Source organism: Panicum virgatum, chromosome 8K (assembly GCF_016808335.1).
Source record: "Panicum virgatum strain AP13 chromosome 8K, P.virgatum_v5, whole genome shotgun sequence".
Classification (NCBI taxonomy): domain Eukaryota; kingdom Viridiplantae; phylum Streptophyta; class Magnoliopsida; order Poales; family Poaceae; genus Panicum; species Panicum virgatum.
In genome coordinates this window covers 43,055,239-43,081,888 of record NC_053143.1, presented here as the reverse complement: position 1 = coordinate 43,081,888, position 26,650 = coordinate 43,055,239, and the positions used below count along the sequence as shown (strand labels likewise).

Below are 26,650 nucleotides of genomic sequence, written 5' to 3'. Positions count from 1 at the left end.
GCAGAACTCATCTGCCTGAATCTCCTCTTGCTGCTTCAGCCTGACCAGCTGAAGGTGAACCTAATTCCCTTCAGTGCCGCTGCATTTCTTGCAGTGTTCGCCATCAATCATTTCCCGACGGAACCCACTGCATGATGAATAGCTCGGTTGCTGACGATAGAGCCTGTCAGCAGTGGGAGAAGATCGATCAACTTTAATTGGATGGGCTCGTGTTGTCTGCAATGAGGGTGTGATCCTAGGTCCTAGGATGGACTCTCAGAACTTGACCTGCTTCCGTTGCCATTGATTGCTGGCAAGGCTGAACTGGCTTTCATTGTCTCACATGTTTCTCAGGTTTCAAAAAATACAATCATTTTTTTGGTTCTAATGCAATATATAAGCTGTGACCCAGCAAAGAACCCTTTTTTCACTTTGAATTCAGCAGATGAGATCGAGTAGCATCATAATACTATTTGTAGCATCACTAGATTCAACTGATCTTATATCTGGCCTCAATTACCAAAGGGCATTTTTGGTTGGTACTCTAGCAGCTACTCACACAACCGCTTCTCTTCCTTTGCAACTCTATATGACTACATCTATCTACGTTGCTGGTTATACACGTGTTTTCACATATGCTCCTATGCTCTGTTTCATATCAAAGTTTTACAACGCCAGATGGCACAATCAGGCTGATATCTACAAATATTTCACATATTTTGCTGATCAGACGCACCGAATGGATGATCCCACCTGTGTTAGGGATTCACTGGCTGGTTAGTTATTTTCATCGCCTCAGCATTCTGGTGGTTCCAGGAAATAAGGATGATTTAGTGCTTCATCGACACTGAGGCGGTCCTCCTGCAAAAATATAGGTGTTGATGGAAAAAGATCACATCAAGGAAAAGGTAACAAAATAATAACTTAGACTGAGCACCATGTCAAGAAGCCACTAGTCTCCTATGTAGCTACCATTATCTTTCTAATCGCAAATCTGTTTAAAAGAATTGCACAGAGTGGGTTTCAAGAAACTTACAGGATGCCACACCAGTAGCTGGCGTGCAAGTCGCAATGCCCATAAATTAGGAAAGCTGGAAGACATTAGCAACATTTGGACTACTTAGATAAGAAAACGGTAGTCTAAATATTCTGGGATGATAAAAAATGTGGGCAAGAGAAAAAAGCGCACCCCATTTTAAGAGGATCTCTGATCTTCACTTGATGTGCAAATGATTCTTCAGAGCATTTCCACGAAGCTAACCCAAATTGACCCTTAAATAGAGTAAAAGAATGCCATCATCAGTTAGCGTGTGACCTCCTGGGAGTTTCAGCTATAGTAACTAATAATTGTTATGAATGTTAGAGTATAATAGTCAAGGGTAGTATAGTCTTTTCCTCTATTCTAGAGTTTGGGGTGTGTCTCCTATGTATTCTATATATTGCCCAAAGGGCCTCTCTTAATACACACACAGAGTTCACTCATACTATTCCTTCTCCAATCGTAACATGGAATCAGAGCTTTAGGTTTCGATCCGGTTCGCCACCCTCATTCATCTCCGCTGTACCGTCCCCGGGAGGATCGATCTTCCCTCCCGGGGACGAGATCTCCATTAGCCCCAAACCCGTAGATCGAGTCGCAGCAGTAGAGAGCAGCAATACCTTTTTTTTTTCCTTTCCGGCGCCCCCGTCCTGGCCATCGCGGTCCTCCTCCGTCCACTGGTCGCCGTCGTGGCTTCTCCCCGCCGTCCTCCCCGTCTGCGCTCATCCGCGCCGTCGTCCTCATCTCCGCCGGCCGCGGAGCCAGCCGTCCGCCCGTCGCAGAGGCCTCTGCCGTCGCAGATCCGCCCGTTGCGGAGCCGCCGGCCACCTGTCCAGCTGCCGTCGTCGCGGATCCGGCCGTCCCCGCCCGTCCCGGCGTCCGTCCCTGCCCCTCCGCCCGTCGCGGAGGCCGTCCAGCGCCGCTGTCCGCCTCCCGTCCGCGCGCGCGTCCGCCGTCTGCGCCGCGGGAAGGGGGGGTGCTGCAGTTGCTGCCCGTCGTCGCCACCTTCACTGACTCCCCGTCGTCCGTCCGCCTGTCCTCGTCGTGTCGTCGTTGCTCTCCTGCCCGCTGGGATTGAGGCAGCAGAGGCCGTCGCCCTGCTGCGTGTTCTGTTCTGCACTTCTGCAGCTCGTGGTGCTGCATTTGGGGCTCCCATATTTGGGCCAAGGTGATGCTGTTTTGGGCCTGCACTTGCACGGCATCTGCCGTTGCTTTCATTTGCTTCTAGTCCCTGCTATCTGCTGCTAGGCTGCTCCTATCCATTATCTGCTTTTGTGTATTGCTTGCTGCTGCTTCGTATAAGTCCATCCATAGTCCCATTTTGCTTGTTGCTTGTCTGTCTGCTTGCATCCATCATCAGATTTTGTCCTGCTGCTGCCATATTGCTACAATTGCTGCTGTATTCATCCAAGTCAGTGTCGATCCAAGTCCACATACATTCATTCAGTTCGTCAAAGCCGTGCATGTCCACAATTTCATTGTCAGTCAGCCAATATCTTCTTTTTATTTTATGGTTAGCTGAGTCCCGTCGATTTAGCTAATCACATCATCGTTGTTGGTGCGACCTTTGCCCTCTTGGTCCCTTTTGGAGCCGTTTTGCTCCACATCATGATCAATGGCCGTTTATTTGTCGTCATCATCATGTCATCCTCCTGCTTGCCGTCTTGCAGCAGTGATCTCTTTGCCTTCTCAGTTTGGCTGGTTTGACACATCACTAATCTTGTCAAGTTCAAAGTCTCCAAAGCAAAGCTCGTGTTTGAGGAGTTGATGTACTAGTTTGTGAAGATTCGAGCTATTCGCTGAAGTACGGTTGTGAAGGCGACACCCTCTTGTGGAGGAGATCCTTTTCTACATCGACATGTTCAAGAGTTGCACGCTTCGACGACATCTTTGATTTTGGACTTTGGATGTATCTTTTTCTTTTTGTTGAGTTTAGTGCTTAGTATCAACTCTCCAAATGCAACGTCATTGCATTCACGTTGCATTTGAGAGGGGGTGTTAAGAGTATAATAGTCAAGGGTAGTATAGTCTTTTCCTCTATTCTAGGGTTTGGGGTGTGTCTCCTATGTATTCTATATATTGCCCAAAGGGCCTCTCTTAATACACACACAGAGTTCACTCATACTCTTCCTTCTCCAACCGTAACAATGAATAGCACTTGTATTCAATATGAGGGCTCTAGGCCCAAATATATACATGTACAGGTATTAGCAAATATGCACAAAACCCCCTTATACAATGGGACATATAAATGTAACAATAATGACACAAATGCAATGTTTCCTGCCTTCCTGGGATACCGTTCAGTGTAACGATGTATGCTAGCAGTGCCCATTTCTTATACACGTTTACATGTTAGAGTCCTATGAACTAAAATTGTGTTAAAAAGTTTGAGTCCAGAACATTCAAAGCACCTAGAGATAATGTAGCTTATTGTGATGGTACCTAGCAGATCTCCGTATGCAAATCATATTATTTTACATGTGAAACTTTGTATCACTAAATGTTGATTGGAAGTACCACTACACATCATTTAGCATGCCTTTTTATGAAAGACCAGATGATTCCTCATCTTCACAAGTTGCAATGGACAGTAGCACTAAGGAAAAATTCACGTGAGAGTTTGCCATGCAACAAGGGCAACAGCGGCACAGTCCCACCCTGCAGCTACGGCTTGCCATGCCTGTGATGCCTTCCTTCACACCCCTGCGCAAATGTGCTGACAACTGCGGAGTGTGGGGTGGGATACAGATTTCAGAGAGATTAGCCGCAGGACCCAATTAGACAAAATAATCATGAATCCATAGATATGGTGATGTGCATATGCCCGGAGCAGGCCGAAAGGCCAATGTTGCCGGAATCTGCTGACGCTCGCATCAGTTTGGATGACCTTGCCTGGGCTAGGGTTGGAATAGCCAGGCCCGGGTAGATACTGAACATTAAAATATTTAACAAAATTGCTTAATCAATTAAGTTGATGTGGACTGATTATCGATACTAGAATAGCAGGATAGATCGGCTAACTCACCCTCCCTTTGGAGGCTCTGAGTTGCTTCTTTGATCTATTTTCTGCTTACCTAACCCTAGGACTCATGGCAGCCTTTTATAGACATAAGGCGCTTGCTAACAGATCTAATCCAAATAATAGATAACCCTAACTGTGTGTACTGTTCACGTGCTACAGTACTCATGGGCCTGGGCCAGGTGGCCGGCCCACTTGCCATAACACTTCTCCACCCCTCGAAGACAACTCGTCCTCGAGCTGGGAAACATGAGATTCTGAAGGCGACAGATGGAGCCTTGCTGCCTGAAGTAATGTGCAGCCCAGCTTGAAGGTGCCCACGATGCCATATGGAGAAGGAAGACGTCCTGCTGCAAGGAAAAGCACACGATACATCGTGGCTCAGCTGGTCCGGCCCAACGTGGAAATTGAAAAAGGCCAAGGCAGCCTAGTCCACGAGGCGGATGACGCCTAACCACCCAATAAGCAAGCTCCGGTTGGATAGGACTGGCGTCGGCAATAGGAAGTCCGGCGTCTGGAGACCGACGGCAAGTGGCTCTGGGTACAAGTGGATGACGACGAGGAGCAGCGTTTGGCACGATTGAAGGCTTGGACGAGCTGCAGGCGGAGGATGAAGCACCCCAACGTGCCTTGGGTGCCCTCCCATGTCGACGCGCTTGCTCGCGTCCGTGCGACCATGGCGTCCACACGGCCGGGGGTGGTGACAGAGCCGGCTGCGGAGGGGTGTAGCGAAAATGGCCTCTCATGCCATATTTCAATATAATGTTTTGGTGATTGATATAGACAACACAACACTTGGACTAATATGATTGTTAAGATGACCATTCTCAGGCTTTTAGGTTCAAGTGATGACAAAGAGAAGATAGGCGTAGCTAGGCCCGAAGGGCCGCACCTACGGTGGTTCCGCAGAAGAAGACCAAGGGAAATGCATACATCGGTTGAACCGATGATACACCGGTCAATTACGTCGGTGTAGTTGTCCAGAGAGTTGGTTTTCGGGAACTCTGGGACAGTTACATGCACCGGTTAAACCGGCGATGAAGATGCATTCACCGGTTGATTGCGTCGGTTGATTAAGGTAGCCGTTGAAGTATAACGGCTAGTTGGAAAAAGGTGCTCACCGGTTAAACCGGTGATGACACAAAGTGGATCACCGGTTTAACCGGTGATAGCGCTTTTTGTCAGCCACTTTTCCAACGGCTCTTTTGGGGTGTGTGGGCTATATATACCCCCCAAGGCCGGTTGCTGCACATGGTTGGACGCCAGAAAAGTTGAAGGAAGTGTTGCCCAAGCAAACTAACATCTCCAACCATCCTAGCAAAGCTTAGTGTCATATCTAGCTTGTGAGAAACTTTGAGAGAGTGCTTTGTGCACTTGTATAGGGATTAGTTCTTGCGAAAGCTCCCTTGAGCAAAGTCTTGCTGCAGCAAGCAACCGTGTACTCGTCGTGTGACCCTCCGACTTGGTGTGGAGCGGCAACGACACTTTGTGTGAGGAAGAAGACCCTTCTTGGTGAGAAGCTCCAATAGTGAAGGCGGTGCCGTTGGTGACGCTTTGAGAGAGACGGTGGCGGTGGCCTTGTCTTGGTGACTTGGCGCCATTTAGCCTTTGCTTGCCGGAAGCCTTGGTTGCGAACGCAAGACGGTGATCAAGCGAAGAGATTTGGCATCACACTTGTTCTTGTTGGGCAAGTGGCCGTGGACGTAGGGAGGGACTTGGTGTCCAAACCGAATCACGTTAAATCATGTGTTTTGGTGTTTTCACGGGAGTTTGCATATTCTCTCCCTTACCTCTTTACTTACCGTATTACGTTTCCGCATTTACTCTATCTTGCGTGTCTTTACTTTCCTAGTTAGTTTGATTAGGATTGGCTATAGGTTGCAAGTCTTTTAGGGGTAAGTAGAGAGTAGCATAGATAAACCTTAGCCATAACTAGCATGTGTAGGACGTGTTAGGTTTATCTCATGCAAATAGATTTGAGTCCTAAGATAGAAAGCGATTAGCAACCCTATTCACCCCTCCCCCTCTAGAGTCGGACACCCCGGTGATCCTTACAAGTGGCCAGGCTAGGCTGTAAGGCAGCCACGCCGGGCGAGGCGCCTGGCGCGAAGGGTGAGGTCCCAGCCGCGCTTGGAGTATGGGCAGCCATGGCCGTCGGGCGGCCCACGGAAGACGGGGCACCTGATGGACACGGCCGTAGGCATTTGCGCGGACGGGGTCGCCGGGGCCGCGGCAGGCGCCGAAGACGCCGGAGCCGAGGCCGCACGTAGCGCTGGAGAGCAGCCGACGGGCGGCAGCAGGTGGACGGACGGCCGCGGACGCCCGAAGGCGCGCGCGGACACATAGGCGGCCGCGTATGGGCGGAAGCACGCGGACAGCGTGCGTGTAGCCACCGACGGAGGAGCGCGAACGGCGTGCGGGCGGCCGCGGATGGGACGAACAGCCGCGGTTGGGTGGCGCGGCGGGCGGAGTGGCGGCGACGGATCCATGACGGGCAGGGGCTGCTGCTCCCCGAGCGAATCGACGCCGGCGGACCTCCTGGCGCCACCGGTGGAGCAGCAGGGGACGGCGGTAACGGCGTCCGTGGTGCAGGGGTCGCTGGCGGAGATGGTGTGGGAGTCGACGGCGCGGGGATCGCTGGCGGCGATGGCGTCGGTGTCGATGTCGCGGGCAACGGCAGAGGCATCACCGTCAGGGCTCCCGGTGGAGATGGGGCTGGCGCTGATGGTGTGGGCGCCACCGGTGCAGGTGGAGAAGGCATGGGCGGCGGCGGTCCAGGAGGCGATGCCGGCGGCACAGCGTAACCCGAAGGCGAGGACGCGCGCGGTGCAAGCGTGGGCCCCATGACCCTGCGGGGCACGGCGAGCGGCGTGGACGGCGGAAGTACCACTGAAGGGGGCGAAGACGGCGGTGGGGCAGCATGTGTCACCGGTGGTTGCGGCGGAGGGGAAGGTGCTGGCAGGGCTGCTGGCGTCGCCTGCGGCGGTGGAGGAAATGGCACCAGCAGGTCCACAGGCGCCGGCGTGGGAGGCGTCGGCGTCAGGGGTGATGCAGCGGCAGCCACCCCTGTCGTTGTGGCCGTAGTGGGATCCGGTGAGGATGCGCAAATGGAGTCGAGCTTGGCGAGGATCTCGGCAACAGAGGGAGATGAAGCCGCCGACAGCAACACTGTAGTTGATGTGGACTGATTATCGATACTAGAATAGCAGGATAGATCAGCTAACTCGCCCTCCCTTTGGAGGCTCTGAACTGCTTCTTTGATCTATTTTCTGCTTACCTAACCCTAGGACTCATGGCAGCCTTTAATAGATATAAGGCGCCTGCTAACAGATCTAATCCAAATAATAGATAACCCTAACTGCGTGTACTGTTCACGTGCTACAGTACTCATGGGCCTGGGCCAGGTGGCCGGCCCACTTGCCATAACATAAGTTTGCTTCAGGATTTGTGCAGCCTTTATAAACAAGAGTATCGGAGCACTTTACATGAAACAAGGCAACAATTTGCTCATTTATTTCCCATTTTTTTAAAAGAAGCATAGAGGCTGTACAGGATCATATCAGTTCAACTAAAGGTTGATTAGCAGATAATGGGGTTTCTGTACTGACCTGTTCTGAGCTTCCACTGCCATGTGTTGAAATCCCTGGGACTAAAATACACAACTCCATGTATGACCTCAACCTAACATCAGAACAGAAAAGGAATGTTATGCCAATCATTTTGACTCGAGAAGACGATTATTCATGGTTCTACCACTACACTGATGGTTTGAGAGGGACCAAAATCAGATAATGCATTATGTCAATGTGGCATATCAACAAAGTGAAACATCAATGCGCTGCCTATATACAATAAGAATATAACAGTTTAAGAGTTTTCATTCAGTGGGTTAACTTTGCAGTAATGATATGTCATCAATTTATTTTCTTGCCTAGAAAAGAAGGCATGGCCTTTATATGGTTTTTGTCTGTACTAATCTTTTGGGATAACCCAAGAACCATGCAGGAAATATGCAGTTTATATTAATCCATCAAGTCTGAAATATCTGTGATGTCCTTGGGCTTGACAAGAGAAGCAGAAGAACTGCAGACTCTATCATCTTTGGCAATACAGATTCGACACAGATATTGAAAACATTGTCTCACTTGTATGCAAGCTCCTTTGTTTGTTCACTCCACCCTTCAAGACGCTGATCCATTAAAACACGTGTCCGATCGCTTATCTGGAAAACATGGGGAGAACCCACTATCAATTCTAGCATGACAACTCCAACACTCCAGATATCATACCTGTAAATAGTTAAGTGAAAATTTCAGTCAGTTGCAGTGCAGCTGTATGCCAAACATACTGGCACATACTACCATTTGTAAAGCAAAAGAAGTTGATAAAAGAGACATACTTAAGTCTTGCACTTTTTGATCCTTGAAACCAGTTTGAATTAAGGAGTGCCTCTGGAGGAGTGTACTCAAAAGTCTGTTCAGATCTGGAGTTGTATTACAGGATTTGATTAGAATGGATCAAACCAAGTTGAAGTAGTACCATGCAACCGAAGTCTAAGTCTTGGTCAAGAACAAGCACATGGAATGGAATTTTTGTGAGGAAAGCTTTCTTCTATACTATTAGGATTTGTATAGGCATTCATTACATTTATTCCCTGTAATCCTGTACTATCATTTGTACCCGCCCTTTGGCTATACATAAAACATCCCTGTCCTCCTAAATCTCCTCTACATATACCACATGTTAGACAATAAAAATAACAGGCAAATATGATTCCAAGCACTTGAACAGGATTTAGTCCTTGGCCATGCAGAGGTATAAAACCCATCAGGGAAGAAACCACTCGTGTTGGCAAAGGAAAGACCTACTTTACAATGGACCACTGGGATGAGTGCGAATGCGGTAGATGAATAAGACAATGAAAAGACTTCAAAAAATCTAAATAATGAGCAATTGAACTTATTAAGAAATTCAGATAAGAGACCCTATAATTACTCTTGATCCTAAATCACATAATTATATAATTCAAATCAAGATCCTAATTTTATGCTCCAACCAAATATGAAGGGAAAGAAAGGAAAATTATTACACACTGAGTAGGCCCTGAACCATAAAGATGTTTCAGTGTGTAATCATCAATAGCGCTGCCGAAGTCAATCAGACGCCTGTATACAAAGGTTGTGCTTCATTAGTAACAGAAGAATCCAGCATTCTTCTTACAATTTGAAGACAGGCAAAGGCGACAATCCCAATTCACCAAAACAGGAACAATGCGAAGACATGTACCATCTAATTGCTCTAATCTCTATTTGGCCGTCTTATCATTTTGCTACTCAATGAAGATTAACATAAACGATAAACAAAATATTACCCACAATTGAATAATCGAGATACTGAGATCCAAGAAAGACGAAAAAGCCAAAAATCAATTTAAAAATCTGTGAATTCCAATTCATTTTATATTTCAGATATTATGGTTTAAATTGACCTAGGATGAAGTTTCAATTTCTCAAATAATTTGCTTAAGTATTTGAAATATCTAAACAGTGCAGTGATGCGAATTGATGGGGGATACAGCCCAAGGACCAGACTTTATCGAGAATAGGTCCCTTTTTATAAGGGTGACTTGTGTCCTGTAGTAACTTGACACTTGAGAATACAATCTCTGCTTTCCTAACAAACCATATGTCTAAATTTCTAACTGAATCAGTAAGCTTCCTAACTTATTGGGAAGACACCAATTCACCAACCCTATCTTAGGAAACTAACAATTTATTAAGGCAATAGATATCCTTATTTTAGAAGGTAAGAATCTGACATAATCCTACTGCTACAGTGCGTGTTACTCCTCAGAGTCCATAAGAGGCGGTGCTAGACTGAAATACCATGGGATCAATTATTATACGAATTTCCAATTTTCCATTGATCTTAGAAACTTGATATAGGGTTCTTTGCAACATTCTGTGGGGGCTAATTGGCCCTGCAGCTGCAGAAGTGCCTCACCCACAAAAGTCAGCTACACAACATTACCAATATTTCAGCAGCTAACTACTTATTGTAAAAAGAGAATATGTAACTATGCAAGTATAGAAATATCTTTAATCTTACATGTTCAGCTTATTTTGCTTTGCTTCAGATGGAACCTCTCTTAGACACTTTCCAGTATCCACATCCTCAAAGCAAATGATCATGTTCTCTTACATCGCGAAAAAATAAGCAATGTCAGCATGACTAGTTAATGGAAATTGTCTAGAGAAGAAAAGAATTAAAGAAGGACAGAAAATAAGGAAATAAAACGCAACAATGCCATTTTTGTACCAGGTTTGATATCCCTGTGAGTGATATTACGATCATGACAAGCCTTCAGTCCCATCAGCTAGAAAAGAGAAAAATTGAACATAAGTAATATGCAAAATTAACAATAAGAAGTAAGCAACTTGCAGAACTACTGTTGCTCTTTTTATTTTTAGACTATTGATGATAGCTTCAATCTAGAAGAACCTAAAAAGACAATTCAAGTGAGAAGCGACTAAAACGCATGCGTAGCACTTGGTTCACAGGAGAACCAGAGTCAGTGTAAACATACCAGCTGCCGTAAGAGGTTCTGCATTTGATTTTGCCCAGCTTTTGTTGTCCTTAACCAATACCACCACTTTGATGGGTGTAGAACTTGAATGTCTGACCCTCTGATTATTGTTGCCAGTGACCAACTTTGTCTCTTCAGCTGTATATATCAGTTTTGATAATGAGCGGCCTTCATTCTGGTAGACAAGCCAAATTTCCCTTGATTCTGATTCAAAAGATTCTATAAACCTAGCCACATGCATGAGTGGTTCTTCAGTAACTGACATGTTCCTTTCTAGAAGGATATCAGGATCCAATGGCATGTCCATTGAAAAGATAGTCGATGAAGATTCTGTCCTTGACAAACCTTCAAGAGTTCTGGAAGCATTAGAAAATAATTCCCCAAAGTATTTCTCCCGCAATCCACTCAAGTAAGCAGCATTTCCTCTCTCCACCTGCAGTTTCGAATCAAGTCTAAGATAGGATAAATAAGACTCTTCTAACATCACTGCATCAGTACTTGTTTTAAAAATCTTTACATATTTGCTTTGTAAATAACAGAATGCTAAAAATATGAAAGATGTTTGCTTCGTGAATAACAGAATTGCATAAAATAACAGAGGTTCCAGTATAGAACATTCCAATGAGTCAAATGAATCAGAATCCATAAATAATTACGTTTGTTGCACATCTACCTCAGAACATCAAAAGATAGTAGAATCACAAATAACATAAATTGTAATTAATCCTAAACACGGTAGAACCACATAAAACTTTATGATTCGACAGGAACAGTCCACATGATTTCTGGGCACTTTCCCAGCTTCAGCTGAAATGCTAGTTTCTAGACTGAACCATACCACTGAGTACCCTTTTGGGTTCATGTGATTTTTCAGTCAGTTTTCTTTACTAGTCATGGGACAGCTCTTTCCCAAATGGAGAAATGAATCCACCTTCACCACGAGCTGTGTTAATGAGTAACAGTGAAAAATAGATCTTGTGTGCCATGATCACGAGCATATTTGAAAGGTAACGGGAGACAGTAGTTTTTGTTTTAAGCTAGGGTTAAATTGGTTGGTGCATGCATGCAACTCAATAGTTTTAAGTTTTCCATGCAAGGGCTGAGGTAGTAAGCAAGACAGCTTGCCCTAAAGGTTGCCGGTAAATGCTCCTCTACTGCATGCACAATGAGGCTCCGAGCTGCTAGACGTAAGGGCAGTAAGGGCAGTATTCAAGTTTACTACTGTTTAACCCTAATGCAGATGTGGGGCATGCGCAGGGAACATTACATGACACAAAGACAGGTATTTCATCGATGCATAAAAAATTTAATTTACCATTATGCGCTTCAGTATGAATAAATCACCATCTACTGTTTCTGAGACATGATCTTCATCAGACAGCATTGTGTTTGAACTTGTGCAGTTATACGAGTCTGATTTAGGTATAGTGGTAAAATGTCGAGGGTCCTTATGCAAATCTATATCTTCAGAGCAATTCCAGTGAAATGCCAACCAGACTTCACCATATGAACCACGATCGAATCTCCTCTTAAGCTTGTACCTGAATATTGTTAAAAGAAAAGAAAATGTCATTTTTGTGGATAAAAACTTGAACTATTACTATGAAATTGCACCACGTTCCAATCAACGTAGTTGATAGTCTCATTCACTACTTCATACAGAGATCATCATGCATATTTCAGGGAAAGTGATTGCAAAGGACCATTCCGGTTCCCACAGATCACATCAACTACATCCATCCTTACAAGTTACAACTCATCAGACCAATAAAAGTTTCAAGAAGTAGCCCTTGCAATAGCTCTTCCATTTAGGATGCGCTTATTGGTACTATCCGAGGTAATTGCAATAGCCCTTGCAATACCACGGATAGTACCACAATCTCTTCTACGCACAATTCCAATAAAACTTCACCCAAGGATAGTAATTTCATAAATGTTACAATGAGACTACAGAAAAAAAATTTGCTTTGCAGTTTACCCCCTACATGCTCCTTCATTTGGATAAGCAGCTAATGTTTTGCATAGCATCTGACAAGAAATTATTCCTACACTTGGAGCATGCAACCGCACAAATGTCAAGATGGCTCAAGGTTGGTAAAAATGGAAAAAAATTGATATTCATTGGACATAAATTTAAGTGATAAGACCAATGAACAACAATCTAAACTTCATAACATAATTAAGCGCTATTCAGATAAGCTTAGTATAAATTATGTAGATAAGAAGGTACAAAAGGTCAACTACCCACGAACTTTCCCTCAAAATATGTATTTGGAATTTTCCTTGGGAAATGGAATGGTACCTGAAATCTATCTTGTTGCCAAAGGAGTGTGAACCATTTGAATTGGTTCCATTATGAGGAAGGGAGTCAAGTAAACCAAAAAAATTTGCCACTGCTTCAGGACCATTGCACCGCCCCATTTCGCCATCTTGATGACCAAGGTACAAGCAAAAGTGTCTGTCCTTGTATTTTTCAAGATTACCTGTACACAAATGTAGAAGGGAACAGCTGAACTCATGAACAAGATAAAGACACAATCAAAAAGTCAGGCATCACATCAGAACTCCACAGCCCTCTCAAGTCTCAAGCACCCAATTCGTTTAAGGACACCCTTTGTTTAACTGTTTCCAAAAGGTGCCCAGATAGGTGCTTGATGTCCCTCTAGTATTGGTAAATGAAATATATTCAAGTCTTAGAAGATGATGAAACATTTTTTTTTGCGAAAAATTAAACAATGATAACCTGTTCAAACAAGTAGGTTACACGTTCCAACAAGCTAATCTCCACAGGGAAAAAGGAATAGATGCAAGGATTTATTGCTGAAAAGGTCTACCCATGAGCATATAAAAACAGACAACTAACCATCAGAATATAAGGCAGTCTCAGGAAAAGTAGGTTACATGATCCAACAAGCATTCCCCACAGGAAAAAGAAATAGATGTAAGGGTCTATTGCTGAAAAGATCTATCCATGAGCATATAAAAACAGACAACTAACCATCAGAATATAAGGCAGTCTCAGATGGCACGTGATTGAAGTCATGGGCTTCTTCACGCTGGTATGCTTCCGGTACCCTAAATATATAGTCCACATCTTCATCCAGACTCTCGGACAAGTAGAAACAACCGAGTGTCTTAAGTTTTGCTTCAACCTAATTTCAGAAGAAGCAACTGAACTCAAATAGCGCCATCCAACTTGTCAAGAAAAGCAAAAAACTGAACAAAAAGATATGTCAATGAAATAGCCTCTGGAATAGTTGATTCACAATAGCAATGAAGATAGATTCACAATGAATAGTTAGATTTATTCCTCAATTACCAAGAACCTCTGCAACTTTGTTGATGAACGCCTGAAATACTCCATGTCAATAACAGCTGAACTAGTGTCATCATCTGCTAACCATATGAAAATACTGTAAGTGAAGACAAGTACAAGGAGTTCATGAACAATTGAATAACTCCATGCTAACAACAGATGAACAGACTCCATCTACCCACATAAAAATACACGTAAATAAACTGAAGACAAGGACTTCAGATGAGAACTTGAACTCAACTTAAGGTGTACTGTGTATAGTGACATAGTTGGATGGGTAAGCCAAGGAGCAAGGACTAACATTTATTGGGGGAAAAAATGCAGCAGGGCAGCAACAGAAGAGGATAACAACATAGAATTTGAGAGAAAGGGGGTCTCAATTGCTCTCCTGTTAGATTTGACATTCCTATTTAGGTTGTCCAGTATATTGTTAACAATAGGGAAATGAGTCAATTGACTACTATGTAAACTTTGATATGCAGAAAATGAACACCAGTAGCAAATTGTTAGGGTCCTTTGTGACTAGTCAAAACCAAATTGTGTATAGAAGTGCAATTACATACAGAAATGCAAAAAAAACCAAGGAGTAATTACAATAAATTGACAGATACAATAAATGATCAGTGAGAGATACCAGGCTTCAGTTGGTATGGAATATTCTGTAATGGTGAAATAGATGTCTTGAGATTTTGTTCAAACTGAGACCAATCTTCTAACGTCGTACCAGCGCTACTAGGTGGTCCTAATGGAACAACCACAGCAGCGACATTGTCTCTTGTGCCTTTCTGCAAAGCAACACGAACTACATAATCTGCCAAATTATGTTGTGTGATAGCAGATGATCCTAAATCCTGGTTAACACGCAATTTTGCATTCAGCATGAGGTCACAAACATCTTGCATAGTCATTTTCTCAAAAATCCCATCGGACGACGCAACCAGAAAAGTGTCATTTTCTGACAGTATCTGCCACCCTGCCAATTCAGGTGTAGATATTACCCCATACCTGCAAGAACAATCAGAAGGATCAATTCAGCCAATCCATAGAACTCTACTGAATGGAGAAATAGCTTCTTATATCATCATTTGAGGAAATTACACCTTAACATGGGACTAGCACTCTGCCTCAGCCCTCAGGGTTAACTTAATCTATTTTCAAGTAATGCCACAACTTATAATGCTTAATAATGGGCACCAGGGAAGTGTAAGACATTTGTGTGGCTTGCCGTTCGGAATCGCTGCTGGACAGCAGACCGTTTACAAAAAAGAGGGTTGCAGCATCATGAGCGGTGTGTGCTCTGTGACCAGGAGGAGGAAACAATCCAACACATCCTCACCTCATGTGTCTTTGCGAGGCAATTTTGGTGTGCCATCCTGCGGCAGCTAGCTTTAACTAATCTAACACCCACCAGAAGTTTATCTTTTGCTGATTGGTGGAAGAAGGCTGAGAAGAAACTACAGAAACATCTTAGGAAAGGCTTCAACTCCTTCTGCATCCTTGGGGCATGGATTATTTGGAAACATAGAAATGCTTGTGTGTTTGATGGGGTAGCGCCCAACTTACAACAAGCAGTGCAGGCTTTTAAGGATGAAGCAAGCGCTTGGCAGTTCGCCGGGGCAAAAGGGTTGGCTACCCTCTACCTCGAGTTGGGAGTGGTCCAGGGGTAGAGAGTTGGGTGGTTTTGTTGGTCTGGTCCTGCCTTGGTCTTATCAGTAACTTAGTTCTTTTTTTAATCTGTGCACTCCTTTCTCTAGTCCAAGGTTTGGAGTGCATTTTTGTAATTGGACTATTCTTTCTCTCTTAATACAAAGACACGCAGCTCTCCTGCGTGTTCGAGAACAAAAAAATGCTTAATAGGTAATTAAATATATTCTCTTAAATGAGATCACAATGGACAGCATCTTCCCTCTTAACTAGAGTAGATAACATGGCGATGTGAAACCAGAACAGGATAGCAAGCAGACACTGATTGTAACGGCCCAGGGTTTTAAATAGCCAATTTAGGGTAATTAGAACCAAATTATGCATCATGTGCTTGAATTGCTTGAAAAAGGATCTTTTTTTTAATTATAAAAGGTTATATGTGTAATTATAATTTTATGCAAGGTCCTTTCTTTAGTTATGTTGAATAGGTTGTGTAATTATAACTTTTGTGGAGGGTGTTTTTGCAAAATTCAGTGCATTTAATGCATGGCAGCAAAATTTGTTTTTAAGTGTAAGTTTAAAGTGAATTTGCATTGAAAAAGACAAAATTCCTTGGAATTCAAAATCCCTTCAATGTTTTTAATTTTAGCTCTTGAATTTTTGGTCAAATAAATTTTTGCACAACATCAAAGTTGTAGATCTTGAAAAATTGAACAACTTTCATGTTGGGCACTTTTTCATTTGAGCCCTATTTTAAAAGTTATTGCTTGTTTACATTCAGGTCCCTGAAAGTTTTGAAATTTCGTTTAGGTCCCTGTCTTCTTCCCCAGCTTCCCTCTCTGCTCTCTCTCACCGCCGACAGCGCCACGCCGCCCGCCGCCGCGCTGGGTCGCCCCCGGCCAACTCCAACTTCGCCTTTGCTTCGCGCTGGCGTCCACGCGTCGCGCCCCAGCTCCTCGACGCCCTCTTCCTTCGCGCTGGACCTCCCCTCCCTTCGCCACGCCCCCGCCGAAGCTTCGCGCGGCTGCCACCTCGCCGCCGCCGTGGCCCGAGCAGCGCAGCACCCCAGACCCTCATCTATCGCGCGCATCAGCACCCCTGGAAGTTCCACAACGCGTTCCCCTCGCTCTCTCGCACGCTCCCTCCCCAGACTCCCCAAACCAGCGCCGCCGTCCACCCGCAACCCCGGCGAGCTCGACGCTGCCGCGGGACCGCCACTGCAGACCCCATCTGCCTGCGCTGACCCCCTAGAAAGCTCTACCGTGGGCCCGCGCAGCTCACCGACCCATCCCCCTCGCCCAATTTTCACTGGAACACCCCGCCGCCGTTGAACATCCGCCGCCGCCGCCCTGCTCGCCGTGGAGCCGCTCCTTCTTCCTTCCTCTGCCCAAATCAAGCACCCCACTAGCTCCCTCATGTCGAGGTGAAGCTTCCTGGCCACTCCACGCCACTTCTACCCCACCGGAGCGCCGCCTCCGCCATCTCCGACCACCACCGGCCGCCGGAGCCCGCGGACCCGCCGCCATAGGCCATCCCAAGCCGTCCCGAAGCCACCTAGAGGTGCGCCTGTTTCCCCTCTTGCTTTTCCACCCTGATCCCCTCGCCGCCGGCGACCTGCGCCACCGGTAATGGCCGGTGCCCTTTGCTCTGTTCTTCCCCATCGGCCAAGGACCCCGTGTTAGAAGGAACAAAAGTGCCAGGGGGGTATTTGAATAGTCAGTGACTCATATGAATAGTGCCAGCAGGGACTCCTTTGTAATTTTTGCAGTGAACTTTGAAATTCCATAGAAAATCGTAGGAAATTCAGAAAAATGTAAACTTGGATGTTTTGGAATCCTCTGGAAGAGCTCTATGCAGTAGAACCATAATATGTTAGGCTTTAGTTGCAAGTTTTTGCTGTAGAATTTGATTTGTGTTACTAGTGCATAAATATTGGTTGATTTTATCTTTTTCTTAACTACTGTTTTAAGCCATGTCTTGTAGTGAAACTTTTATGGTAGTTTGTTATTATAACACTAGTATTGTTATAAAAATTTCATGATCAGTTCTCTAGTGTAGCTATTTGTTTGATTTAATCCTTGCTTAATAGACTTTAATTATGGTAAATAGTTTAATAAATCTTGAAAATATTTCTGCATGTTCTTCTTGAGTAGTTTAGCTTGTCCAGAAAGTTTGAGCATCGGTTCATGACTAGAACAGGAGTTAAAAATGAATCTTATTAATCTGATGTCTGTTTTGTCTATTTTCTAATATTTATTTCTGTGTAGATAAAATCATGAATAATTCACAGTAGCTAATTCATCCCTGTGTAGTCCTCCTGTTAAATTTTGAGCTTCTGCTTTGCTCTAGTTTGACCTGTATAATTCAAGCTTGTTCTAGGTGGTCTGAATGAATGAATTGTTGTGATTAAATGGCTACATGTCTTGGCATGATTTTTACAGGGTAGCTTAATCTGCTTATGTTCTGTTTAGGGTAATTTTTGATAAATTTATTACTGTTTGTGCTCTGAGTTGTTTGTTTATTAGCAAACATGGAATTAATTACTATAGGAATCAACCACCACTCATTTTATGAAGTTAGTATAACTTGCTTGTGCTGTTGATCATGATGCCTTGTGTAGTTAGATTTGTTGAGTTACTACTCTATAAACGATTGCCCATGTATGTTTTTAATGTTATTCTTGCATTACATATAGACACGACTGCTTTATCTGACGGGACGTACGAGCTGATCCCGGAATCTGACGGAGGTGATCTCGAAGCTCAAGTAAACACTGCTGAACTAACTGAAGCCCCGGACCAAAGTTCGGAAGAGCCTAGAGCTGAAATAGTTAGCGACTACCGCGAAGGCAAGCCCCGGACATACCCTATATTTTAAATTACTATCATTTACTGTATTATTTACTTGTGCATTTACAGTTCTTAGGATTTGAATTGAAACCCTAGATGCATGATCCTAGGAACCTATGTACTGAACACTAGACTTGAGTTCGACTACTTGCTAAGCTTATAGGACCGGTAAAAGTCGAGTGATTGCCTGTCACTCGCGAGCTTTATAGGAATTGCGTGTTTACTTTCTGTTATCAATATAAGAACGACGGACGGGGTTGTGTTCGACATCATGACTTTATGTGAGACCCCGTCTGTGTTGATGAACTTGCTAAGGTCGCGGTGTGTGGTAGTGCTGGTTAAGTTTTTGAATGTACTAGCCACATGCCGTAAATATGGTACGCGGTAAGCCTAATAACTTCTCGGCCCGGCAAGTGGACATACCTCCCACTTTCTTTTAGGGATAAAATGATTAACATGATAAAGGATATGGAAACTCATAGTGGTACTTTACGACTATGAGGGACGAGGTATAGAGTGCCCTATGGGACGAGAGAAGTGCCCTGTGGGACGAGGGGGAGCCCTATAGTCGGGGAGAGTGGCACTGATCCATGAAACGGAAAGAAAAGCCAAAGGTTGCTTTGAAGTGACTCGACGGTGCTTCAAGCGTGTGTGCTAGGTTTACCCTTGCAAGGTTGAATTTCGATTCAGAATCGTCCGCCTCTCACGATGAAATGAGACTGCTTGATCTCTTTGCCACACAGAGTAATAAGAGCAACAATATTATGATCAATCTTGATGTTTGCTTAGAGTTCTACCATGATTGGATAGTAGTTGCTTACATAGAATGGTTAATCAACTAGAATCTTGAAAGCTAAAATTTGAAAGTAATGATCTACTCTTTATTGCTTTTCAGCAAAGGAAAACCAGAGCCTCACAAAGCCTTGGATAGTCTAGCTAAGGTGGGCTACTTATACCCATTGACGGTTAAGTCTTGCTGAGTATTAGAATACTCAGCCTTGCTGTTGAAACCCTTTTTCAGGTATGAGTCTTGAGGACCAGGTCGCTAGTTTGACCTACTCTTGCTCGTTGCCTCCTGGCTGGTCCGTAGAGTGGGATACGTCTTCGGCCGGCAATGACCATGACGAGTGATACCTTGCTTGGGCTAGCTTGGTATACCTTTGCGACGTGTTGTAGCCGTCGTTCTCTTTCCGCTGTTTTCAAACTCTGAAGTTAAAGTTATGGCTTGTATAACTGTTTTACTTAAGTTGGTTTTGTAATAATAGTTTTTAACTGGTTTGTAATCATTACTATGCCTGTGTTGTAAAATTGTGGTTGTAATATCTCTGGACTCGCCTTCGTGCGGGGTATGCTTGTTCGATCCGAGAACCGGTGGTTGTATCGGGACGTTACCCGACAGACCCAGAATTATTCCGTTTGAAGTGAGTTTGAGCTAATGTTGCCTTTATGGTGATGGCCTGCGCACTTGAGCCGGGATAATTTAGGCGGTTCTGCCACACTGATCTTCTTGGCTGAGAGGCCAGTAGTGATTGGCATCCTCAACTCAGTTTCTGATTTTTTTTTGTTAGCTTTCCTTGTATTGTTGGGAATTGGGGTTGGACCAGTTGCTATGAACTAGGGAACAATGGGTCATCTGTCTATTTGACAACTCACCATGTCGCCCATGTTCATCCCATTAGAGGTAGTGCAGATGTGCATGGGTTGCGGGAAACTGCCATGTGCTGATACACACCTTCCGTCCTGCTGATCATTAGAAACTGAAGCACATGGGCATGCTTCCTGTCACATTAACTGGTTTTAGTGTAATCTGTCATTTGTTCAGTTTAAGTCTCACACGAGTACTAACTAGTCAGTTCAGAGGTCTCCTTTTGGTTGGACATGTCATGGTAAACCTGGTGTAAGTTGTGGCTTGGGATAGTTGCTTATGTTTTAACACATTTTTTGCTTTCCTCTAAAACCTGATGGCTAACTCCGCCTATGCTGACTGGAAGACTCTCTCCCTCCTGAGTCGTCTCAGCATAGCCGGTCCCAAGCCCGGGTAAAGGAGGAGGGTTGCGTTAGGTTTTGGCAAACCAGCATAAAAAATAGCCACAATAATGGATTTGAAACCCACAAGAATTTTTTTTCTCGTTGGGGCGTAACCCTCTTAGCGACGCGCTACATCGGAACCCGGGTGTGGTGATAAATGGGCAAGGGCCGGGTCGCCATCCCCCCAAGGGCGCGTCGTATCGTGACCTGGGTACGATGATAAATGAGCAAGGGTCGGGTCGTCACCTGAATGGTGCGCTACATCTATGCCCGGGTGTAGTGAAAAATGAGCAAGGGTCTTCGCACTTCCCTCGACGAGTGCGAAGGATAAGGAAGTTAGCCGAGCCAACTAGGATTCATATAGGTAGCTGGAACGTAGGGTCCCTAACGGGTAAGTTGCGAGAGCTAGTTGATGCAGCAATTAGGAGGCGTGTAAATATTCTATGCGTTCAGGAGACTAAATGGAAGGGGCAGAAGGTGAAGAAGGTTGAGAATACTGGCTTCAAGCTTTGGTACACGGGAGCAACTCCGGGTAGAAATGGTGTAGGCATCTTGATTGATAGGAGCCTTAAGGATGGAGTCGTAGAGGTTAGAAGGCAAGACGACCGGATTATCCTAATCCGGTTGGTAGTTGGAGATTCGGTTTTGAATGTGATCAGTGCCTATGCCCCTCAGGTAGGCCTTAGTGAGAGCACCAAAATACAGTTCTGGGAAGATCTAGATAGCATGGTTAGTACCGTGCCTACCAGCGAGAAACTCTTCATAGGAGGAGATCTCAACGGCCATGTGGGTGCGACTAATGTAGGGTTCGAGCGAGTGCACGGGGGTTTTGGGTATGGTAGCAGGAGTTAAGAGGGGGAGGATGTGTTGAACTTCGCGTTAGCCTACGACTTGTTGATAGCGAATACCGTGTTTAAGAAGAGGGAATCCCATCTTGTGACGTTTCGTAGTGGACAACACTCGAGCCAGATCGACTATATACTTGCTAGGAGAGAGGATAGACGTGATTGCTTAGATTGTAAGGTGATACCTGGGGAGTATGTTGTCCCTCAACACAAGTTTGTGGTGGCGGACTTTCGTCTTCGGGTACATGTCCACCAGGACAAACATGCCACGATTATGAGAACAAAGTGGTGGAAGCTTAGAGGGGAAGCGGCACAAGCGTTTAAGGAAAGGATGCTAGGTGAGGGGCTTTGGGAAGAAGGAGAAGACGCAGATGACATGTGGTTAAAGATGGCAACATGTGTTCGGAAGGTGGCCTCAGAGGTGTTTGACGTGAGTAGGGGAGGCAAATAGGAAGGGAAGACACCTGGTGGTGGAACGACGAGGTGCAAAGGGCTATTAAGGAGAAGGAGTGTTTCAAGCGCCTCCACCTTGACAAGAGTGCAGCCAACATCGAGGGCTATAAATTAGCGAAGAGGGTTGCAAAGCGAGCTGTAAGTGTAGCAAAGGGTAAGGCGTATGATGACCTGTATCAGCGGTTAGGCACGAAAGAAGGGGAGAATGACATTTATAGGATGGCTAGAATCCGCGAGCGGAAGACAAGGGACATCAACCAAATCAAATGCATTAAGGATGGGACAGATCGACTGCTAGTGAAGGATGAGGAGATCATGGATAGATGGAGAGAGTACTTCGACAAGTTGTTTAATGGGGAGAGTGAAAGCCCTACCCTTGAGTTAGATGACTCTTTTGACGATACCAACAGACGTTTTGTGAGATCGGGGAGGCTTTGAAGATGATGAAGGGAGGTAAAGCGATGAGCCCTGATGGTATTCCCATTGAGGTGTGGAGATGCCTAGGAGATAGAGCAATAGTATGGTTAACTAAGCTTTTTAATCTCATTTTTCGGTCAAACAAGATGCCGGAAGAATGGAGGAAAAATATATTAGTATCTATCTTCAAAAACAAGGGCGATATTCAAAATTGTACTAACTATCGTGGGATTAAGCTGATGAGCCATACGATGAAGCTTTGGGAGAGGGTAATCGAGCATCGCCTAAGAAGAGTGACAAGTGTGACCCAAAACCAATTTGGGTTCATGCCTGGAAAGTCAACCATGGAGGCGATTTTCTTAATACGACAATTAATGGAGAGATATAGGGAGCAGAAGAAGGACTTGCACATAGTCTTCATTGACCTTGAGAAGGCATATGACCAAGTACCGAGAAATGTCATGTGGTGGGCTTTGGAGAAGCACAAGGTCCCAACTAAGTACATTACCCTCATTAAGGATATGTACAAGGATGCGACGACGTTTGTCCGGACATGTGATGGCAACACCACTGACTTTCCTATTAACATAGGCCTACACCAGGGGGTCAGCATTGAGCCCTTATTTATTTGCTTTAGTGATGGATGAGGTCACAAGGGATATACAAGGTGAGATCCCTTGGTGTATGCTCTTTGCTGATGATATGATGCTAGTTGACGAGAGTAGGGCGGGGGTTAATAGAAAGTTAGAGCTGTGGAGACGCACGTTAGAGTCGAAAGGGTTCAGAATTAGTAGGACCAAGACCGAGTACATGATGTGCGATTTCAGCGCGACTAGGCATGAGGGGGGAGACGTTAGTCTAGATGGGCAAGTGGTGGTCCAGAAGGATACTTTTCGGTATTTAGGATCGGTGCTACAAAAGGATGGCGACATTGATGAAGATGTTAGGCATAGAATTTCAGCTGGCTGGTTGAAATGGCGGCAAGATTCTGGCATCCTTTGTGACAAGAGGGTGCCACAAAAGCTAAAAGGCAAATTCTATAGGACAGCAATTCGTCCGGCGATGTTATACGGTGCTGAATGTTGGCCTAAAAAAGGCGACATGTCCAGCAACTGAGTGTAGCAGAGATGCGGATGTTGCGGTGGTTTTGCGGGCACACAAGGAGGGATAGAGTCCGGAACGAAGTTATTCGGGATAGGGTCGGGGTGGCACCAATTGAGGAGAAACTTACCCAGCATCGGCTGAGATGGTTTGGACATGTCCAATGAAGGTCTCCTGAGGCGCCGGTGCGTAATGGGGTTCTTGAGCGGGTCGATAATGTAAAGAGAGGTAGAGGTAGACCTAAACTGACTTGGGATGAGTCGGTTAAGAGAGACCTTAAGGATTGGAATATCTCTAAAGAGATAGCTTTGGATAGGAGCGCTTGGAGACTAGCTATCAATGTGCCTGAACCTTGAACTTATTTCTTTCGGGTTTCATCTCTAGCCTACCCCAACTTGCTTGGGAAAAAAGGCTATGTTGTTGTTGTTGTTGTAAAACCTGATGGCTCTGAGTGAACTGTGAGCTTTTAATCAATCCACTATTACAGATCCACCAGCCACATAGTAACAGCAGCATGCAGATCTGTGACTAATTTATTTTAAAAACAATGTGAATACATGAAAAGAAAACTGGGGAAACAGGCGAGACCGAGATGGAGAGAAGCTCAATAGATTGCCTGCTAACCTTTTGAAAGGAAGGTCACCAATAGCTCTTGAGAGCGCTAGCTCACCATTAACACGGTATACACCAGCCCACTCAACAACATAACCACCAGCAGCCTCCACACGACTTCTCTCATCTTCTCTATCAGGATGGTGGTCCTTGGTCAGCTCCCTTGCATGATACAGTGGTCCATCATAATTTACCAAAGCAAATTCTTCATGATTGATTGAGTTTCTCTTTCTTCTCCGTTTCCCTGATACAATGCAAGCGTTCATATTAATATTTAAAGGCATTAAGGCACATCTTGTACGTGAAAATAAAAAACATGACCTCGGATAAATTCTACTTCCCTAAAAATAAAGAAAAAAAATTTGAGCATACTACTTTCAGGATCTCCAATTCATCTATAAGCCAGTATTGGTTTTGAGTGGTTGGTGATTGTGACCTAGACAATTATTATCCAGCAAATAAGCAGAAACTATTCTACCACAAGTAGAAAGGTAGATATTAAAAGAGGGCAGCTAAGCAATTCACCATAAAGTCCATTTCACAACAAAATATGCGCAAGTACAGCTGGTAAAGTAAAACAAAGTTATGTGGCCTAAGGCCTTATGGTAGAATATGATGCAGTGTTGGAGAGAATCTTGAACAAGGTCACAATGATAAAACAAGAAAAAGAATGCAGGTAAAATCACAATTTCCAAAAATAGCCTAAACAATAACTAAGGAATCGTCAATCATATGACTTTACTATGGTGGTTTCCAACAGTTGACTTTGTACATGACCCCTGTGCATCTTTTTTGCCTGTTGCTACTGGAGCACAGTGAAATCATGTGATTTATGACGTACATAGATACCATTAAAACAGGGATCTAAGGATGTCAGTCAAACCACATAAAAAATGGATTGATATTCAATGCAGGCGTTTTTCGAAAAGATATTCAATGCAGGTAAGGGCTAACTGTACCCCATTAACTTGAACGACTAGGGAAGGAATGAAAACCACCCAAAAAAAAGGAACAATCTAGCAGAGGTGAATATGTTTGAACTTTGAACAATAGAAGAAAGAAACCTAACTATTTCGACGGTGTGGATCATGTCCTTCTGAGCACAGAAAAGCTTTTGAATCTCCTACATTGGCAGCTATAATTTGTCCATCAGCTATCAAGACCACAGTCGCTGTTGAACCAGACTCAAAATGTTTCTGCGAAGCTTCCTGCATTGTACACACAGAAGAATCCTTTTCAGGCATGTGATGCTGTGTTACAAAGTGAACTATGCAGATGAAACATTAGACCTTCCTTGGAGAATGTTAAGTCGATATCATGAACTGCCCTTGTTAATGATTCCTTCAGAATTTCCATGTGAAATGATCGGTCTAAAATAGCTGGCAATGTCCAACATGACCTGCAAGTTATCATCAGTGAGCAAGTTCGGTTACCCTGGAACCATGCTTGAATTATTCAAAAAATCATGCTATATATGAAAAAAAAAACGTCTGCAAAGAAAGACATACCCCTCTCTGTGGTTGGATTGGACATCCTTGTACAGATTGAATACATTGTTAAAAATAGCAACTTCCCTATATGTCAGTTTCCCAGTAGATTTTCTGAACAACATGGAGTATAGAGTATAGACCATCGAGAAGAAAATAAACATGGAGCAAAAAGTAATCCAGAAAAAGCTTGGAAGCCATTTCACTAGCCTCAGCTCCATTATGACCATCAAATATGGCAACCACTCCCACATCAACCTCTTTAATCCTCATCTGCTCTGTGTTATGTCAGTAAGTTAGCTATAGGCAACTTACAAACAAATAGAGTGCATGTTAAAGAGTACTGTGTCGGACCAGAATACCTAAAATTCTTTTGAAAAAACGAGATTCTATTAGTACTAATTGAGCACACAACAGCCAGCATAAGACGTTCGAACAATTCATTCAGACTGATGAAATAAAATCTATGGTGCATTTCTCCACAATAAGTCCAGACAACGCACGGTGTGACAGTTCGACTCCCAGCTATGGTGACTATATTTGTATGATAAACCTCGGGTACACTCCTGGTGTTAACTATCTGGCGATCAGCATCCAGTTTGGACTTCAGCGCTTCCCATACAACCAATCTCTCTGAAACGATGTGAAGCAACATCACGCAATCACAAGCACACTGAACAACAGCCTAAACAAAACAGCTGTAGAAGACCATTTCAGCTCGGTGCTCATGGCAAATAACTGTGCGGTGCTGCAGGATTGCTAGGCTCAAACGACTAAAACGACAACCGAGAAATTCTCAGTTCAGTTCACAGAATTCCAAATTGAATCCAGTTCATGGAATCCTCCAGAGTCACTGGCTGGTCTCAAGCACTAAAAATCGAAACTTTGTCAGTTCGTGCTGCGGGGCAGGAGCTGGTACCTACGAAGGGGATGCGGATGCCGAGGGCGCAGATGGCGCGGTCCTCCTGGGACCGCCGGCGGCCACGGTCCGCCGCCACGTGGCACCCCATCGGGGAGCTCCCGCCCCCTCCGCCATGCCCCTCGCCGGCGCCGGGCGGGGGCAGCGTCCAGCGCGGGCAGTGCGCGGACTGGAACACCGCCGGCGCGCCGCCCTCCCGGTACACGGCCAGGCACGTCGCCGACTCGGCCGCGCAGAGCGGGGGTGGCGCGAGGAGCGCGAGGAGGAGGAGAGGGTGGACGAGGCCGCGGCGGCCGGGGACGGGCAAGGGCATCGGCGAGTCGCCGGCGGCGAGGGTGGGAGGAGGGGATGAT

At 44.9% G+C, this 26,650-nt stretch overlaps 1 pseudogene across 1 annotated transcript; it reads right to left on the bottom strand.

Moving 5' to 3' along the window:
* Positions 1-374: 374 nt before the first annotated feature.
* LOC120644769 lies at positions 375-26,650 on the bottom strand (annotated as a pseudogene). The gene is made up of 20 exons (XR_005663953.1): positions 26,298-26,650; positions 25,400-25,656; positions 25,181-25,290; positions 24,961-25,095; positions 23,904-24,135; positions 14,577-14,947; positions 13,946-14,022; positions 13,625-13,778; positions 12,929-13,109; positions 11,942-12,167; positions 10,627-11,059; positions 10,359-10,416; positions 10,149-10,236; positions 9,134-9,205; positions 8,440-8,523; positions 8,186-8,329; positions 7,649-7,721; positions 1,169-1,251; positions 1,016-1,070; positions 375-840 (listed from the first exon to the last, which is right to left on the bottom strand). The product of XR_005663953.1 is annotated as an uncharacterized LOC120644769 (transcript).